Genomic DNA, 15,765 nt, shown 5'->3' with positions numbered 1-15,765 from the left:
ATTCTGAAGCCTCATTGGTTAGGGCCATCAAGAACCAAGCGGCTTTGGTTTCATTTGACTGGTCGCCTCTAGCACAACATGCTACGTCGATGAGTTGAAGGAACTTGGTGGGGTCCCCTCATCCATTGTACTTTGGCATTTCCAATTTACCAAAGTGTCATCTGCCATTGTTATTGTTGTTGCGGTTGTGTCATTCTTTAAGGTGTTCTCAAGGACTTTCATTTTCGCTACTTATTGACGATGGACCCACAAACAACACCATTGATTTATAACCTTCATGAGTCGAAAAAATCCCGAAATCGATTCATCAAGCAAGCTCACAATGCTAGAGTTGATAAGGATCTGCCTGACACGAGCTTCCCCCTCATCAACAGAGGGAGCCAAGATTGGCTCCTCTGATTGGAGGGGAGCCTATCTACAGAGCTGATGAAGCTGTTTGTGCACGCCCATGTCGAAGCACCATCATTTTTCACCATCGAATAGCCCGAACACACTGTTGAAGCCACCGCAAGCGCCGATTCGGCCATGCCAGAGTCTGCATACGCACAAGCAACCACGAGCCCCCCCCCCTCTAACGAGATACCAACCTATCTAATTAACACTAACTAATCCGGTCCGCTTGACCACAACTCCTAGCAAACTCTAAGATGGACCTAATCAGCCTCACCTTACGCTAAAACTGCAAAATTCAGGCCTCTTCAACGATCGTCTGCAGGAGAAATAGTAGGACGAGAGAGATTCCTCTGCACTTGAGGTACATCTCAAAATCGATACCTTTCGAGCCTTTCACGTTGCAGGTGAGATTTACCTTTGATGCACGAGCACTTTTTTCTGGGGCGATGCAGCGAACGCCGATATACATTAATCACGGATCGCCGCTTTTCTTATATGTTAATTTGTACGACAGAGCGTGTTGATGTTTTCAATTATTTATGAGGTTCCGCTACTGTAATATCAAAACTAGGGCTTATTGCAGTTTCAAATGGTGCAAATGTACAATGTATCTTGAGTGTCTAACGTTTCCGTGTAGAAGCAAAGTTTTCTAAAGATCAAAGACTTGGCTGCATCTTTACTCCTCTTGACATCGGGAGACACGGAAACAGATAGACATGAAAAAATATAGAGAGTAGAACCCGAATCTAAAAGAATCAATTAACAGGAATTGACTCTTGCAAGTTTTGCATTTCAAACTTCATTCTAATATGCTCACAGTTGCTGCGATGAATTAGTACGTCAGCTTGATTCTTTACCAATGCTATTGTGTTCCTCTCTTCTCAGCAATATTTCTTGGTCGAGTAGTTTCAACTTATAGATCATGAGAATAGACTCTTACTAGCAAGATTTGAATTCCAGAAGTTTGAAGAGGTTCACTTTGCCACTCTATTCACTGCATGGACAAAGTGAAATAGTTGGACCAAATCAGCTAGTTTATGCATGCCTATAAGCACGTGTATGTACATATTTACGTGCTTATATGTGTGTCTTTGTATATACACATGTACATTTTTACGCGCATGTGTGTGTGGGTCTTTCAAAGACTTTAATAAAATCTCTCCTTCTCTCTCTCTCTCATGAAGATCGCCAAACGTCTCTTATTTGGGTGATCTGAGAGGCTGAAGAGGGGTCCAAATACATCTGTGAAAAGATAATGGTGACGACCTCGGATCTCATAGTACATGGGGCATCTAAAAGCAAAATGCTCCTCTAACTCAACCTCCTATCGCATAGGATGCATCCGCGGCATTCTCTAGGTATGCCCTCAACCCATCCGGCTTCAATGCGTAATCGGTGGGAGGACATGAAATTGCTTGATCGAAATCCTCAAAGAGTGGGGGAGGTGGATCCGTGTGAAGCCTTGCGGGTCAGTGAAGCCCTTATTTGATATCCGTTGGCAGCGATCTTTGTAGAAGCTAAGCTTCATAAAAAGCCCACTAGGGGATAAATGGGTCCTGTATGTATGTACTTGTATGGGACCCTCTCGAATGACTTGGTTTGTCTCGTGATAGGTGAGCGGAATAGAGGGGGCCTCAAGGCTATATTGAAAGAAGGGCTATCTATCCATGTGGAATCTCAAGGGGGAATCTTGAAAGTGAGAGTGAAGGCACTGTCGCTCAAGCCTAGAAAGGATGGCATACCCCTTACTCAGCCAGGCTTGCATTGTTGGTCTCATTGTGTAAGGGGTCCTTTTAGTTCTTTGTGTTTTAAATGAGAGAGAGAGAGAGCGAGAGAGAGAGAGAGAGAGATATTTTATTCTTGTTTTTTGGAAGATTTTGTTTCTTGATTTGCTTGTTTAATTTTGCTTAGTCACTTTCTTCTTTTCTTCTTTATTTCTTGTTTTCTTTCCCTTTTGTTTATGTGACGTATTTTAGTAAGCATTGGGTTTGCCCAAGAGACTCTGCGGGTATTTAGAATACCTAGTATAGCTGCATATTCTTGGTCTCTGATGACGACATAAGTGTTGCTTTGCTTGCTAAGTATGTCTTCCTTTTGTTTTTAAAAAAAGTTTTGTTACCTCTTTTTTCTTCTCTTTCGTTTTCTCTTTTATTTTCTATAGATTTTTGGACTTTAGAACAACAAAAAATCTAAATTTGTATGATTGGATATATTCTAGTCTTACAAAGGTATATTACTGTGAAAATCGAGCCAGAGAAAAGAAAACTCCCAAATATGTGTAGGATCATCGGTAATCCATCAAGGGTAACTTGTTCTCTATGCATGACTACCTTGGATGTGTTGAAGATCATAACCTTGGTTTTACCAAGATTGACCTTCCGATCATGTGTCTCGCAGGAAAGTATGGAGTGTGTCATGGATTTGTACTTCTCCCAAGAAATAAGGAGAAATCTTTATTAGATTGACTTTGGTCAAAGAAAGTTGACTTTGGTTAACTAGAAGAAGTTTTGCGTTGCATTGGTTAATGTGCATTGTGGGGACGCCCACAAGGGACTAGGATTAGTCCATGGCCTAGAAAGCATGCACTAGCTAACCCTTAATGGGCTAAAGTGTGGTGGACATTGTTTTATTTGTAGCAGACTGAAAAAAGTCCCAACTTTTATGGAGGGGAGTGCCCAATTTTTGGGAAAAGTGCCAAGACAACTGGCACCTTCTACAAGGAGGGCCCACTTGAGAAAAAGGTTAGAAAGCGCCCTACTTTTGGTAAAACCTCTAAAGTCATCTGTTAAGAAAGCTAAAAAGTTCCAGCTTTTAGAAAGCATACGCCTTCTAGCTGCCCACCCCAGTCTATAAATTGAGAGCTCATTTGCTTTCAAATTCATTGTGAATCATATTCAGCTTCATGCTCCTCTGTAAGGCAGTTGTACAAAGATTCTATTGCAATAAAGACCTTTGGGGGGGGGCAGGCCTTATTTTTGGCCCCTAGTGTGTGTGTTCTCTGTTCGTTCTCTCCCTCTCAGTTCATTTTGATTCCCAAAAGAAATCTGCTGCTGCTGCTGCTACCCGCGAGATGAAGCTATCAGATGCTGTTTTCCCCTGTCATTCTTGAAATTTGAATTCTTTCCTGGAGATTATCTGCAGTGAATCTGTTCCAGACTACTGCGATTGTTATGAAGTGCTATGATTTGACTTGGAGCGCTGTGAATTGAGCTTGTTTGCTGCGAATTGTGTTCTGCTGCTATGATTGGCATTCACTTGTTGCGAATTGAGGATACAAGCTGCATTTTGATCAGAAGTGATTCGTTTTAGGGTTTCAAAGCCGATTACAGATTCATTTTAGGGTTTCTAGGCTGGTTACAGTGGTATCAGAGATTCAGAGCTCAGCCTTGCCACTTTCCTTAATCCAAAGAACAACCCGATTGAGGAGGGACATCAGCGAAGTATAGAAGGCAACAAATCTGCAGCCCAAAAGAGAGTTTTCAACGCCAAGATAACAAGGAGTTTCTAATTTGATCACAATTCAGATCTGCCTTTTCAGCCTTGTCAAATCGTTTCAAATTTGTGAACAAAGCACAAGTGTTTTGATCTGTAAGTAGCACCTGAATTTTGGTGAAACTTGGTGTGGGCAACTTAGCCCTGTTTGCTGCTATTTCACAGCAAATTTCAAGTTCAAAATAGTCCTATCCCCTGGCGATCTGATTCAGCTCAGTTTGTTGTTCCGAAACAGCAAATTGTTTTGCTGATTTACTGCAGAAATAGTTGATTTTTGTTCAAGATCTTGGAGTTATCTAAAGTGCGATTCAGTGCTGGTGGTTTTCTTCTCAATGATCCAGTGTTTTTCTAATCAATCTAGCTACAATATAGCTTGGGCTTGATCATAGTAGCTAGTCCCTGCTATGCGTGATGGAGTTTATGGTTTTCAACCTTATGAGTGACTATCATGAGATTGAAATTGCACTAAGTTGTATTTTTAGAGCACGAGTTTGGGAATGTTCCTGGATTCATCTAGGTATATGCTTCTGTCGTATTAGCGGACATGCAAATTCAAGGTGAAATTTGCATCCGTGTTGTGGTCTGCTAGTATTGCGATAATTCTTTCTATCTTAAATGGTGTGTCGCCCTATCAGCTAGATTTAGATGCTCGTTTGGGAGAGACTAAAATGAAATTGTTTCGACTTCACAAGCAGTTTTAGCTTGAATGAAGAGATTTTGGACTCTACTTTTTGATTAGCCTTCTCCTTTCGTGCTAGCCTTCGTAATGGTTGACTCTGCTCTTCACCTCTGGAGTGCCGATAGAAACTCAGTACAAAGACTTTGTATAAATGGATGCTCAAGTATGTGTGGGTGTGTGGATTTGTATGTGTGAGAGTATATATTTATACTATGGTCTACACCCACTGTTGGGCGTTGATGACGTCAATGGGATGTCATAATAGCTAGTCCCGGCTATGCGTGATGGAGTTTATGGTTTTCCACCTTATGAGTGACTATCATGAGATTCAAACTGCACTAAGTTGTATTTTTAGAGGATGAGTTTGGGAATGTTCCTGGATTCATCTAGGTATATGGGCTTGATCTTCCAAGCACATCACAACTTCAGAACATGGAAGCTTAGCCACTAGACAATCCAGCCAGTGAGGTTCTGGAGGGCCAAATGATGATCTTGACAAAGAATTTATAGGAATGAGAAACCCAAGGATCACAAAGATTACAAGCATGATCAAAGGATTATATACATGTGAAAACTCCTTATCAAAAAGGGATTCCTAGTAAAGGCTAAGTATATTTGATTTAATTAGCTATTCATATGTTTTGTCTCTAAGCCTTGAATATTTATATGTTGTTTTCCTTGTTTAGTTCAAGGAAGCAAGAGCAATACACACTTGGTTTGATTGTTTGTCAAAGTTATATGTTTCCATGGATTTTGGAAGAATTCTCGATGAGACAAAACCCAAGCATTGGACCTAACAAAGATGTTTAAGTCTTACGCCAAAGATATATGGAGCTATGGCATTACTTATGATTGGTGATATGGGATGTCTTTTTATGAATTGCAAGAGGGTGTAAAATCAGTTTTCACACAGCTATTTATTCCGAGTTATATTATAGAAGTTTTGGAGGATTCCAATTATAATATCCCAGTTATATTGTTAAGGAACCGGTTTCTTTTATCTGGTCAAGATTTTAGATGCATGAATACTGGGGGAATACATGGTTGGAAAGATTGGTCTCACAAGCCCATTCCAAGGCAATCGGTTTATATGATTCAGACATGGGTTGAAGAGTTTTTTAAGAAACAAGTACCTTTGAGATTCAAAGTCAAATCCCAATTGATGGTAGTATGTACTAAGTTAGCCGAGCCGACAGTCATGAATATGGTTTATATGACTCAATTATATGTTTCCAGCTATCTTATTTAAGAGGATTTCTGTTATGATATTCACTTTTATTGTTTCTTATTATGGAGCATGATATGCTTAAGAACTAGCTCTTTACATGACATTATTTTTATATTGTCATCATTTGCCAAGTCAAGGTTTTATCATCCTACAGTTTTCCTTTGTTGGGACGTGTTTATAGAATAAATAAAAATCTTTATGGCATCCCATGGATTAGTGTGGCCAGAGTGACACAGCTTTTCAATTCTTTTGGACGGAGAAGTTTTGGGAGTAGTAAGTCAGTCCAAGAAGTTTTTGGAGCAGTAAGTCGACACCTAACAGGCATGGTAAGTGTTTGGCGACTTAAATCAGTGAATGGAAATTTGAGAAATTCTTCAAAGAGAGTTTTTTCCAAAGCAATTCCAAGAAGAAAGAAAGAAAGATAGATATATTAACGTCCATGGGAGGCCTCACGGGCCTATGGGACAAAGTACACAGAAAAGCGTACTCATACAAGCCTCAGTGGGCTGAAGCAAAGGGTACGCTAGACCCTTGCTGAGTACTAATCTATGCTAACAAAATCATAATCATAAGAAAAAAAAGTCAACTACAACTGCAGAATGGGCGATATCAATCAATTTATCTAGGCGTTGGGATGAAATCGAAGACTGGTACAGTGATGGCTCTCTGGTGGGCTGCGAAGATGTCTCGTATCTGTCTGTCGAGCTATCTCGCGCTGCTGTGGCTGACGCGGTCTCCTCGCTCTCTGGACTCTCTGGGCTATGTCTAGGGTGACCCCTTGTCTCTGTCGGTCTCCCCTGAGGAAAGCTGTGATAGGTTGGACCTCAATAGAGTGTACTTTGGGGGCTCTCTGTCGCACATGTGGCCTCTGCGCCCATCTCTTGGTGGTACTGTGCCAGCTGCTCATCCAAACTGCTCTCATATTGGCTAGCCCCTCCTCCTCCACTCCATTGTGTCCTGGGGCTGACTCAAATGTATAGAAGTCTGTGACGTGTCGCTGTGCCCAATCACCCTCTATGTCCTATACTGGTCTGACCATCCCCTGTTGCTCTCTGATCTGTCGTATAAGCGTCTCCCTGTGTCGCCGCATCTCCATCAGATAAAGCCTGATACAGACTTGGTCATGGAAAAGTATCAATATGAATTTATTTGCAAATCACTCCGTTAAACGTTTGAGAAGACTTAAAGAGTCTCTCAAGGAAAGAAGACAAAGAAAGGCTCCAAGAAATATTTTTTACAAACGTCTAAGGCTAAGTATCTATTTTATGTTGATAAAGTTTGCCTTATGTGAAGATCTAACCCTTGTGCGGCAATGCAAGGAGAACAGTGGATTGTTTTCATGAAATTTGTTTCAAGAAGACATAACTTATAAATGAGAAGTCCATGGAGCTTAATATGCTCAAGTATTGGGACAAGTGATCTTGGCCAAGTATGTGTTAATTACGGTCAAAGAGTTATTTTTAATGGTCAAAGGATTGACTACGGTCAGAGATACTTGACTCCAGTCAAGTAAACCTGACTACGGTCAGAGAATGTTGACTTTGGTCAACAAGACTTGGCATGCGCCAAGAGGGTTAACCCCGGTTAACCAAGATGTGCCAACTCCGGTTGGAGAGACTTGGCTATAATTAAAGCACCTTGATCTTTGGTCGAAGCTCTTTAATTATAATCAAGAGTGTTGACTCCGGTCAACCAGAGAAAATATATATATATTTATTTGTATATATATTTGTTTAGATGTGCACATGTGTTCAGTGGGGACGCCCACCGTGACTAGGATTAGTCCACAGTGTGTTATTTTGACTTTCTATTGTTTGGCGGAGTTCCAGATAAAGAAGTCGAGGAGAATACAAAGCCCTTGGAAGAAATGACTAGACTCATTCCAAAAACTATTTGAGGAATAGGGGGGCTATGATACAAAAAAATGCATTAGGCCATTGAATGCTTGGGGGGCGTTTTGGGGGGAGGGATGATTTGGCACGTGCCCTTTTTGGACATTTCTTCACCGCCTTACTGTAGGATATAAGACTCACAGCCCCTGTCATCACCAGCTGCGTTCTCAACACGTTTTGCATCCTCTCATTTGCTCGACATACCTATTACCTTCTCTCCATGCTTGATGCATCGATCACCAAAGGAACCTCATCCTTGTCGATGCCTTCATCTTCTCTGGGAGCTTTCTTAGCTTCCCCTCTTCCTTAACATCTCCTCGTGCTTGCCTTCTTTCCTCTCCTCTTTACACTTCTCAAGGCCTCTGTCCTGCACAAGTCTCTCCCCTCCTGTGTCTCGCCTTCTCAAGGCCTCTGTCTTGCTTGCTAGTTCTCAGTTCATGGAGACGGGCATTCCTACAAACAATGCCTGATGCGTTCACGCAGACCAAAACACCGAAAGTGTTTAGAAACAATGTGAAAAAATGATGGCTGCAATTGCAAGTTGAGACCGTTACCGTCTCAGATTTGGTTGAAGCTTGCAGAGGCCTCGTTCTTCGCGCCAGCTACAGAGCTGTCCTGAGGGTTCAGACTGAAAGTCACTTTCGTAAATTTGGTCTATACCAGACATGTACATTTGCATGCGCCATTAGGACGGAACAATGTAGGCGGTCTTGTAAGCCACCAGCGTTATCTTGCAGGCAGTTACATTGTAGCGAAAGAGCCCAAGCTGGGCATTTGAAATAGGGTTTAACTTAGGCTAAGTTAGATTAATTTAGATTAGCTTAATTACTTTAGATTAGGGGGTTTAACGTAGGCATAAGTCATAATTGGATTAAGAAATAATTTTAGCAATGAATCTCTCAAACCAATTAAGTTTTGTGGTTCGAATGCAAATTCTAAATGCATAGACTATTGAAACACAAAATTACAAACCTTTTGGAATAAATCCCATGGAAATCCGATGCTTGAATGTGTAGATCATGAATTTTGTAGATTAGTAAAGCCATTAGTAGGGGACTTATATGCAAGGAAGATGTTAAAGTAGAATTGAAAATTAATGGATTTCTACCATGGTTGCCTTGGAATATCTTTCCAGCAGGAAGTAATCAACTCCACAAGACCTAAAGGGATTTGCTAAAGGGCATGGATTTGCCAAGAAAATAAGGGCCCACGGCTGCCTAGTGCTCTTGAAGAGCACAAAACGCTAGATTCTCTGCAAGGAAAGCAAGTGCTTTAGATGCAAGGAAAGAAGGACGTCTGGCTGCCTAGTGCTCTAGAAGGCCAGTCGGCTAGGAGCAGAGAACGCCATAAGACCGATCCAGTGTCACAAGAAACGTTTCTAGAATTTTATAGCCGTTCCGTCTAGAAACGCCTAAAAATATGTATTTTATATAAAATATGTAAATTACGTAAACACACATTCTTTTCAGATACACACATACACACTGAGCTCTCTGAAAATTCAATAGACACAGCCTACAGCTGACAGGCTATAGCCTACAGGCAAAGAGGCGAGTCTCGACCTATAGGCTATAGGCTATAGGTTACAGAGACAATGGACATTCGACATAGATCTTACTGGTTGCAAGTGGAGTATGCTGCACAATGCATACATAGGCCGTGGCCCATATTTAAATAGTAAACTTTATGATTCAAAATCAAGATTCATCATGATTGATTCAACTTTCAAAGTTCAAGTTTAAAGCATTTGAAGATATGCATTGTGAAAGATGCTCCATGGATCAAGTTTCATTGCTCAAGACTTAGGAGTCAATCATCGATATGAAATGTGATACATGTCTGATGTCATAATGACATACTAACAACTATATACATAATCCATGAAACCAAGGTCCAAGTCTTGAAGGCACAAGCTACAAGCTAGCTACTACAGCCTATACTCTAGTCTTTAGCTTCCACTTGATCTTGTATTCTGTGATAGTTCTGTCTTTCACGAAATTCAAGAATACTCTCAGGTTCGTGTGGAATAAAAGTCAAATCTGTAACTTGTATTATTTCTTGAGAAGAAACAAGTTGATCATCCACACCCAGTCACTCTTTCAGTCTGCTGACATGAAATATTGGATGTACTTTAACATCAGGAGAGGCAATTCTAGTCTATATGCAACTGGTCCAACTCTTTTAATAACCTTGAACGGACCATAGTATCTAGGGGATAACTTGGACCAGTACTTAGGCTCTTGGATTCCTTGGGAATTCGCAAATATACCATCGTTCCTTCAGAGAACTCTCTAGGTGGACGATGTCTATTAGCATAAAATTTGTCCCGATCTTTTGCACTTCTAATAGACTCTTTGGCAAATTGCAACATTTCTTGCATGTCTTGCAAGAAGGTCTTTGCAGCATCATTTTGGATTCCCTTTAACCCAACCATAATTGGTGACTTAGGTTGAAACCTGTACATAAGCATAAAAGGACTGTAACCAGTATTCGAATGCTTTGCATTGTTATAAGCAAATTCTGTCATAGGTAGATAATCTTCCCATGAAGAGTGTCTCTTAGAAACATATGCCCGAAGCATATCTTCAACCAATTGGTTGACCTTCTCTGTACTGCCATCAGATTGTGCATGATCTGAGGAACTCATACGTAGAGTGGTTTCTAACTTCTCAAAAACAAGTGTCCAAAAGTTACTTGTAAACTTCGAGTCCCTGTCACTAACTATGTTAGAGGGCAAACCATATAGCTTAAACAAGTGGTCCACAAACTCATGAGCCGGCTGAACAACTGAAATAGTTGTTCTAGTAGGTAAGAATCTACCCATTTTTGTCAGACGGTCCACTATGACCCAAATGGAGTCATGACCCTTGCGCGTTCTTGGCAAACCGGTAATAAAATCCATGGAAATACTTTCCCATTTATTACTCGGGATTTGCAATGGCTGTAATAAACCCGCGCTTCTAAGGCGTTCTGCCTTAGTAACTTGACAAACCCGACAACCTACCACATAGTTTTCTATAAATGCACGCATCTTAGGCCAATAAAAGGTATGCTTCACAAGAGACAGAGTCCGATGTATAGCTGGATGTCCAGCACTAGGAGCATCATGATACTCCTAGAGAATCTTGGATCGAAGATCCATAACATATGGCACACAGATCTTTCCAGTCTAGAATAGCAAGCCGTTCCTAATCATCCACCGACCTCCCGCCTCCTGTACCGTAGGTGGCACAATCCCTGAGTCCTGGTTAACCATGGAGCTCCCATCCTGGACTTTTTGCCAATAAGAACTGAAATGACTATCAGTTGCGCAAAGCCCTCTCAAGGATTGAAATAGGTCTGAGGATATTTTCGTAAATGACATAGCATTTACAAACTTGACTCAAGTTAAGGCATCCGCCACACTATTCAGCGAACTCTTTCGATAACGTATTTCAAAATCAAGTAAGACAATCTGGAGGTGTCCTATGTGATTCTCCAACGTTCGGCTATATACCAAGATGTCATCTAAGAACACGACAATGAATTTGCTCAGAAAATCTTGGAATAAATCGTTCATCATTTGTTTGAAGGTAGCAGGAGCATTGGTCAAACCAAAAGGTAATACGAGAAACTCGTAGTGGCCATACCTAGTTTGGAATGCGGTTCTATCTATGTGTTTAGCATAGATACGGATTTGGTGATAACCTGTACGCAAATCAATTTTAGTGAAATACTTCGCTTCGGCCAAACGGTCTATCAAATCATCGGAACGAGGAAGAGGGTATTGATTATTAATTGCCTTCATTCATGAGGGGGTCCGACACAGAGAGTACTTACTCAAGCGACGGGGCTTGGCCACATCATCAGACAGCTCTCAAAGCAGGATCATAGAGGTCTTCCCATCGAGTGACATTGATCATCCAGTCTCTAGCCGCAGATGTGGCAGAGACCCCGACTCGACGATCGTAGCACGACACACGAGACATCAAGGGGACATACAAATCACTCTGGGGGACCTCTCGTCATTGTTTAGACCCGGGATACGTCCCGCGGGAGTCATGGTGGCTCCCGTCTTGCGTCGAGCCTTGTCCAGGAGACTGAGACCCACGGCACTCCTTGATGGGCTCTAGCGTCCCATCACCGGCTATGCACCAGTCAGGGCGACATGACATACGGAGGATTCTGCTCCGCTCCAGTCCTTTTCTTTTCATTGTTACGGAGGATTCTGCTCCGCTCCAGTCCTTTTCTTTTCAGCTTAGACATATCGAGGGCTTTGAGCTTGCCTACGATATCGTAATCTTCCTCTTTTTTCAGAAACTCTTTGTGAAAATCCCTTCGAATTCTATCCATGTTGCAGGCTTGGGTCGGAGTTCCTTTCACAATAAAGCCTTTCCTGACATAAACCCTGCTGCAAGTTGTATTTTCTTGTCATCTGAGTAAGGGTGAAACTGGAAGTGTACTTGCCACTTGTGCAACCAAGTGTCAACAACCTCCTTGGTACGAGACTTATGATCTCCGGGAAAAGGATTTGGAGTGATGTTCGGACCTAATATTGAAGCCATGGCATCCACATGCGTGAGCGCCTGAACAGTGCTATTCAAAAGTGTAAGTGTAGTCTGAATCCCTTGGAGTTGCTGTGTCAACCCCGTTTGATTCGTGTTAACCTGCTCAAACTTTTCATCAAGAGTAGTGGTGAATTCACTGAAGGTTGTCTTTGTAATCAGATCATCGTAGAGACCCTGGTCATCCTTCGCATGGTAGTTTATATCCTAGTCTCCCATCGCAAGCTCGGGGTCTACAGAATCAGCCATAACTGAATCGAATCTGATGAAGAAAATAGGCTGAGAGAAGAGAAGGAATAGGTGGTCTCGAAACTGGGTGACTGGAACAGAGAGAAAAGCTGACAAAACAGAGGGGGATGAGAGAAAGAGGCTGGCTGGTCGAAAGGAGAAGGGGCTGGCGAAGGCTGTCAATCCAGGAGCCGAGCTCCTTGCTGGCCGGTACGGAAATTTGCAGTAGGCGGAACTAGGGCGTCAAATCGGGAAGGGGATGTGGAGGTGTAGAGGCTTGCTCACAAATCTGCCCGTAGGGGAGGAGCTGCTGCTGCATTAAAGTCTAGAGTGGGGAGCGATGCTTTTAGAGAGCTCAGCCTCTAAGAAAGCCCCCCCCTCCTAACATGGAGGGGTAGTGCTTTTTTTAAGCCTCCAGCGGCCCCCCCCCCCCCCCCCCCCCCTCCCCCCCCAATAGATGCAGCCTTACGTGCGGCCTGCTCCAAGCTATGGCGCACCCCTGAACTCCCTCCTTGGCTGCGAACAGCGCTTGGCGCCCTCATGGACCCTGCTCAGCCAGCCATACCTGGGTTAAACCGAAGCTCTGCCTCAGCCCATCGCTTCACTCCTACGAGCGCTTCTCTCCTGCAATCTCTCTCCCCTGCAATTGTTCTTTGTCCCTCCAAGCTACACCTCGCTCTCTCTCTCACCTAACGCCTCAATTCAACGTCGAATTCACTCACTCTCTGCCTTCTCCTACCTTCTTTCCCTAATCTTAACCACTTCCCTTAACCGATGAACCAAACAAGCACTGGCAGAGTACTGAATATGAATTTTAAAATTAGGGCATATCTGGAGAAAAAATCGTCCAAAATTCTCGGAACAGAAGTTCCTACCTTAGGAGTTGGCTCTGATACTTGTAGGATTGTTGAATGGAAAGAGAGAGAGAGCAAGGTACAAAGAGTCGATAGAGTCTTCCGTCATGTCAACTAGGATAGATGAAAATGAAGCATACAAAGTACTTGTACCTAGACCTAGGACTAAGTGTCCTAGGTGTCACATAGGACTAAGTGTTGGCCTAAAAGACACTAACACTATAAGTGCCTATATTTATGCCTACAAGGCACATACCATGGCCTATAGGGCATCATTAGAACCACCAAGAGATGGCCTACAAACCCCCCTCCATGGGATGGGCTGAAGTATTCTGGAAACGTCTCAGAATACCTGGTATTTTTTGATCATGGTGGCACATGTTCATCCAAAAGGATATAGCCACCTATGAATGTATAAGGGATGACAGATCATGTAACGAAGGGAACCAAATGTAAAGCTTGTCGGAAGACTTCGAACTTGGGACGAGGAAGTGCCTTTGTAAATATATCTGCTATGTTGTCCTCCATCTCAATTATAGAGCTCTTGCAAAGCTACATTCACAGTAGATGGCAAATGATGTACCTCAAACTCACACAATTTCCAAACATGTGTGTGAGGGTTGTCTTTTGGGTAAGATGCATCGGTTTCCTTTTCAAAAGAATTGTCCAAAACTCTCACAAAGGAAATTGCAGCTAGTACACAGTGACGTCTGTGGCCCAATGAGGACAAATGCCATTGGGGGATACAAATATTTTATGACTCTCATCGATGATTTCACAAGATATTGCTGGGTATATCCTTTAAAAGCCAAATCTGAAGTTTTCTCATACTTTCAGAGGTGGCTGAATATGGTTGAGAATGAATCAGGATGCAAGCTTGTCACCCTCAACACAGATAGGGGGGGAGAGTATATGTCAAAGGAGTTTGATGCATTTCTGTCTTCACGGGGCATTATTCACTCATGCACTACTCCTTACACTCCTCAGCAGAATCCTGTTTCTGAAAGGAAAAACAAGTCCACAATGGGAGTGGCTAGATGCATGCTTAAGGCCAAGTCTTTGCCCAATAAATTTTGGCTTGATGCAGTGATGTGTGCCAACTATGTGCTGAATAGATCACCTACACGGGCATTGAAGAATGTTACACCTTATGAAGCATGGAAAGGCAAGAAGCCTTCACTTTCACACATGAGAATTTTTGGGTCTCTTGCATATGTTCATGTATCATCTCAGCTGAGACATAAGCTTGATGACAAAGCCATCAAATGCATATTTATTGGTTACAGCCAAGAGAGCAGAGGGTATCGGTTATACCAACCAAATACTGGGAAGATTATTGTCAGTAGAGATGTAATCTTTGCTGAACATTCAGCTTCTCCTCTTGTGGACTGCAAAGCTAAGCCAGATGTTGACATGTTTGATGCCTTTGACTCTTGGTTACCTCTGCCATCATCAGAGGAAGACTTTGACCAGCAACATGAGCCTCCTGCAGGCCCTTCAACAAGCAATGATCAGCCAGTACCCCATGCTGACTTGCAGGTTTCTCTTCCAGCACAAAATGATCCCACTATCATGATGCAGTGATTGAAGAAAGAGCTGTCAATAGACAGCAAAGGCAAGTTCCCAGATCGCTTCTTGATACATCAAGGGACAGCAAACAAGATCAGCCTTTTGCTGCCCGGACAAAATCAGGGAATAGACAGATGCATGGTCACTTTCTTGAGTTTGCACTCCTTGCTACAGCTTGCAATGAAGAGCCTTTGTGCCATAAAGATGCTTTTGACAGCAAAGAGTGGATGGATGCAATGAGAGCTGAGTTACAATCCATTGCCAAAAATGACACATGGGAATTAGTAGATCTCCCTCCCGGCAAGCATGCCATTGGTACTCGGTGGATCTACAAATTAAAAAGGAAATCTGATGGCAGTATAGATCGATACAAAGCCCGTCTTGTTCCAAAAGGGTATGCCCAACAACAAGGCATTGACTTTGAGGAGACATTTGCTCCCACATCCAGGATTACTACCATCAGATGTGTCATTGCCATTGCAGCCCATCACCATTGGCAAGTGCACCAACTTGACATCAAGACTGCTTTTCTTCATGGGGATCTGCAGAAAGAAGTCTATGTCACACAACCTCCCGGCTTTGAGGTTGTTAATTCTGAAAACCAGGTATGCCGACTTAGAAAAGCCCTTTATGGTTTGAAGCAGGCACCCACGGCATGGTATGGCAAAATTCATGCCCACTTACTACCTCTTGGTTTTCATAATAGCCCCACAGAACCCACTCTTTATGTCCGTGGGAGTGGATCTGATTTTTTAGTGCTGATTTTATATGTGGATGATATGCTCATCACAGGCCTAGATACTCAGCATATTGCAGCTTTCAAGGCTGATTTGCAGCAGGTTTTTGAAATGTCAGACATGGGACAGCTCCACTATTATTTGGGCAT

At 42.5% G+C, this 15,765-nt stretch overlaps 1 protein-coding gene across 5 annotated transcripts in view; it reads left to right on the top strand.

Moving 5' to 3' along the window:
* The first annotated feature begins 311 nt into the window (after positions 1-311).
* COP9 (COP9 signalosome, subunit CSN8) overlaps positions 312-15,765 on the top strand; it is a 36,583-nt gene continuing 21,129 nt past the window's right edge. For 3 of the 5 annotated variants that reach the window (XM_087382637.1, XM_087382635.1, XM_087382634.1), the window contains exon 1: positions 312-797. The gene's annotated coding sequence lies outside the window, so the exon portion shown is untranslated. The remainder of the gene's footprint in view (positions 798-15,765) is intronic. The other 2 variants (XM_087382638.1, XM_087382636.1) reach the window with 1 other exon arrangement.

Source organism: Dipteris shenzhenensis, chromosome 12 (assembly GCF_047967505.1).
Source record: "Dipteris shenzhenensis isolate YYH24624 ecotype China chromosome 12, Dip_SZ_1.0, whole genome shotgun sequence".
NCBI classification, from domain to species: Eukaryota; Viridiplantae; Streptophyta; class Polypodiopsida; order Gleicheniales; family Dipteridaceae; genus Dipteris; species Dipteris shenzhenensis.
Note: the sequence above shows the minus strand (reverse complement) of the source record. Positions and strands in the feature narration are given on the sequence as shown.